This window comes from Sus scrofa, chromosome 8, assembly GCF_000003025.6.
Source record: "Sus scrofa isolate TJ Tabasco breed Duroc chromosome 8, Sscrofa11.1, whole genome shotgun sequence".
Lineage (NCBI taxonomy): Eukaryota > Metazoa > Chordata > Mammalia > Artiodactyla > Suidae > Sus > Sus scrofa.
In genome coordinates, this window is record NC_010450.4 from 96,984,415 (window position 1) to 96,989,010 (window position 4,596).

A 4,596-nucleotide genomic window follows, 5' to 3' on the forward strand; every position below is an offset into this window, starting at 1 on the left:
TTTCAATCTTTTTTCTCTCTTCTGTTCTGCATCTGTAATTTCCACTAATCTGTCCTCCACCTCACTTATTCGTTCTTCTGCCTCCTATATTCTGCTGTTAGCTGCTTCTAGTGAATGTTTTATTTCAGTTACTGTATTTTGCATCTCTTCTTGTTTAAGTTTTATATCTCATATCTCTTTGGTCAGTGTTTCTTGTAAGTTATCCATCTTTGCCTCCAGTATATTTCCAATGTCTTGCATCATCTTCAGCATCAACATTCTAAAGTCCTCTTCCCCGGAGGCTAAGAATCTCCTCCTCGCTTAGCTGATTTTCTGGGGTTTTTCTTTCTCCCTCATCTGAGTTATAGTTCTCTGTCTTTTCCTTTTTATAGGTTTTTGATGTGGTGACCTTTTTACAGATAATAGGGTTGTATCCTCTCTTACTTCTGGTGTCTGCCCCCCTTGTGGCTGAAGTCGGTATGGGGGCTTGCTGTAGGCTTCCTGATGGGGGGGAGGCGGAGCTGATGCCTGCCCACTGGTAGGTGGAGGTGATTCTAATCCCTCTGGTGGGTGGGGCTTAGTCTCTGGATGGGATTAGAGGCAGCTGTGTGCCTGAGGGCTCTTTAGGTAGCCTGTTTACTTAGGGGCGGGGCTGTGATCCCACCTGAATTGTTGTTTACCCTGGGGCTTCTCAGCACTGACTGACCAGTGGGGCCAGATTTTCCCAAAATAGCCACCTCCAGAGAAAGGCACAGTTCCCAAGAGGTTTGCTTCCAATGTCCTTCCCCCACAACAAGCCACATTCACCCCTGTTTTCCCAGGATGTCCTCCAAGAACTGCAGTCAGGTTTGACCCAGATTCCTATGGAGACCTGGCTCTGCCCAGGGACTCAGTGCACGTTAAAGTCTGTGTGTGCCTTTTAAGAATGGGGTCTCTGTTTCCCCCAGTCCTGTGGAGCTCCTGCACACAAGCCTCACTGGCCTTCAATGCCAGATGCTCCAGGGGCTCTTTCTCCCAGTGCCAGATCCCCGTGTGTGAGGGTTTGATGTGGGGCTCAGAACTCTCACTCCTGTAGCTGAGTCTCTCTGAACCAGTTTTCAGTGTGGAGCTTCCCACCCAGGAGGTATGGGGTGGTTTATATCACAAAATCACCCCTCCTACCTCTTGATGTGGCCTTCTCTTTTTCTTCTGGAGTAGGGTATCTTTTTTAAGGTTTCAGGTCCATTTGGGTGGAGATTGCTCACCTTTTAGTTGTGAATTTTGTTATTTTTAGGAGAGAAGTTGAGCTCCAGTCCTTCTGTTCTGCCGTCTTAATCCTCCTCGTTTTTATGTCTATGTTCATCATTGATACTGGAAGGTTATTTTCTTTTTTGTGGTATCTTTGTCTTGTTTTGGTATCAGGGTCATGGTGGCCTCATAGAATGAGTTTAGGAGTGTTCCTTTACTGTTTTTTGGAATAGTTTCAGAAGTATAGGCATTAACTTTTCTCTAAATTTCTGATAAAATTCACATGTGAAGCCATCTGGTCATGGATTTTTGTTTGTTGGAAGTTTTTGAATCAAAGTTTCAATTTCAGTACTTGTGATTGGTCTGTTCATCTTTTCTATTTCTTCCTTATTTAGTATTGGAAGATTGTACCTTTCTAAGAATGTGTCCATTTCTTCTAGGTTGTCCATTTTGTTGGCATATAGTTGTTTGTAGCAGTTTCTTTTGCTCCTTTGTATTTATGTGATGTCTGTTTTAACTTCTCCTTTTTCATTTCTAATTTTATTGATTTGAGTCCTCTCTTTTTTCTTCATGTGTCTGGCTAAAGGTTTATCAATTTTGTTGATCTTTTTCAAGAACCAGCTTTTGGTTTCATTGATCCTTTCTGTCGTTTTCTTTGTGTCTATTTCATTTTTTTCTGCTCTGCTCTTTATGATCCCTTTCCTTCTGCTAACTTTGGGTTTTGTCTGTTCTCTCTAGTTGCTTTAGGTGTAAAGTTGGGTTGTTTATTGATATTTTTCTTGTTTCCTGAGGTAAACCTGTATTGCTCTAAACTTCCCTCTTAAAATGCTTTTCTGCATCCCTTAGGTTTTAGATTGTTGTGTCTTTGTTGTCATTTGCTTCTAGGTATTTTTGTTTCCTCTTTGATTTCTTCAATGATCCATTGGTTGTTTAGTAGCATGTTGTTTGGTCTCCATATGTTTGTGTTTTTTGCATTTTTTTTCTTTATCCTTCATCTACATCATATTTCTCTGCCTTTTCATTGTGTATATGTCTCCTTTTTGCAGCCTAAATGGCTGTAGACTCTCTTGCTTCTGGTGTCTGCCCCCTTGTGGATGACGTTGTTACAGGGACTTGTTTCAGGCTTCCTGATGGATAAGACTGGTGCCTGTCTCCTGGTAGGAGGAGCTGACTCTTATCCCTGTGATAGTTGGGACTTTGAGTGTGATTGGAGGTGGCTTTGTGGCTAGGAGGACTTTAAGCAGCTTGTTTGCTGATAGATGGAGCTGTGTTCCACCCTGTTTGTTGTTTGGCTTGAGCTGTCTCAGTCTGGATGGGTAGAGCCAGATTTTTCCCAAGTAGCCACCTCCAGGGGCGTTCACACTGATGATTATTCCTGAGACCTTTATCTCCACGTCATTCCCCCACAGCAAGCTATAGCCATCCTGTTTCCCTAGGAGATCCTCCAAGATCCGCAGGTTGGTCTGATCCAGATTTTTATGGAATCTCTGCTGTCCTTGGACCCAGTGCACATGAAAGCATGTGTTTGCCCTTCAAGGGTGAAGTCTCTGTTTTCCCCCAGTCCTGTGGACCTCCTGCACACAAGATCTGCTGACCTTCAGTGCCAAACGCTCTAGGAGCTCCTTCTCCCAATGCAGACCCCAGTTGTGGGAACGGACCTGGGGCTCAGAACTTTCACTCTTGTGGGAGAGACACTGCAATAGTAATTTTCCAGCCTGTGGGTTGCCCACCTGATGGGTATGGGATTGCTTACATTGGGAAAGCACACTTCCTACTGTCTTGATGTGGCTTGTCTTTGTGTATAGGATATCTTTTTTGGTAGTTTCCAGTCTGTACTGTTGATGGTTATTCAGCAGTTGGTTGTAATTTTATTGTTTTTGTGAGCTAAGGTAAGCTTAAGTCCTTCTATTCCACCATCTTAACCCTTCAACCTAATCATTCTTAACATCATTAAATGTGAGTAAGCATTATGTGCTGCTTGATTTGATGCAGCAGGAAGTACCCAGCACTGCCTATGAAAGTGTTTCTCGCCCAAAATTTGGACTAGAATCTAATGAAGCCTGTAGATATAAACTACTAGTTTTGTTTTGTTTTTTTTTGGGGGGGGGTCTTTTTAGAGCTACACTAGCAGCATATGAAGGTTCCCAGACTAGGTGTCTAATTGGAGCTGTAGCCACGGCCTACGCCACAGCACCTCGGGATCTGAGTCACGTCTGTGACCTACACCATAGCTCATGGCAATGCCGGATCCTTAACCCACTGATCGAGGCCAGGGATCTAACCTGCGTTGTCATGGACGCTAGTCAGATTCATTTCTGCTGAGCCTCAACAGGAACTACTAAACTACCAGTTTATATGAAATAAAAAAAAGATAAGTAAATGCCAACTCTCAGAAGTAACCATCTAAACCCAAATGATGTCCTGTACTTTTTTTTTTCTTCTTTTAGGGCCACGCCTTTGGCATATGGAAGTTCCCAGGCTAGGAGTGGATCAGAGCTACAGCTACCAGCCTGTGCCATAGAGACAGCAATGTGAGATCTGAGTCACTTCTGAGACCTATGTCGCTGCAGCTCATGGCAACACCAGATCCTTAACCCACTAAGCAAGGCCAGGAATCAAACCCACATCCTCACGGATACTAGTTGTGTTCTTAACCCTCTGAGCCATCCAGAGGGTGGATCTATTCTATAGACAACTGGTCCTGTTTCTTAAAATTAAAAAAAAAAGTTTATAGATGAGAAGTCATAGATGAAAAGAAATTTAAAGATCTCAAATCAGATGTATTATACAGATCTTATTTTGGATCTTGTTTTAACTCAAATATGTATTTGAGGCAATTGGAAAGTTCAAAACTAGACTCATCAGATAATAAGGAATTATTCTGAGCTGTGTTACGTTATGCTTTTAAAAAGTCCTCATCTCTTAAAGAATTTATGATTGGAATTATATGATAACTGGGATTTGCCTCAAAATACTCCATAGGGGGAAGTATGTTAGTAGGCTAGGTGAAAAAGTAGTGGCAAAAACTTTGTTGAAGTTGGGAGGGTCCTTAAACGCTTATATGTGTAATTGTGTTTTAAAATTCCCACAACTTAAAGTAAGTTAATAATATAATCAGCTTTGTATTTTAGAATGAGCTGGCTGCAATATGAAGTATGAATTGAAATAGATGTGGAGGACATATATCCTGTTTGTGGCCACTCTTCATTTCCTGAAGACTCTTCTACATTTGGAAAATTTTTCACACTGAGCCTGTCCTCTTAGAAGCTAAAACGCATTCATAATTTTTTTTTCCCTTCTCTCATCTACCCTTGCAGCCAAGGCTTGAGCTTGTGTTTCTGGCTCTGCCAGTACATGCCTCCAGTATGAGACTTCATAAGTGACTGGGCA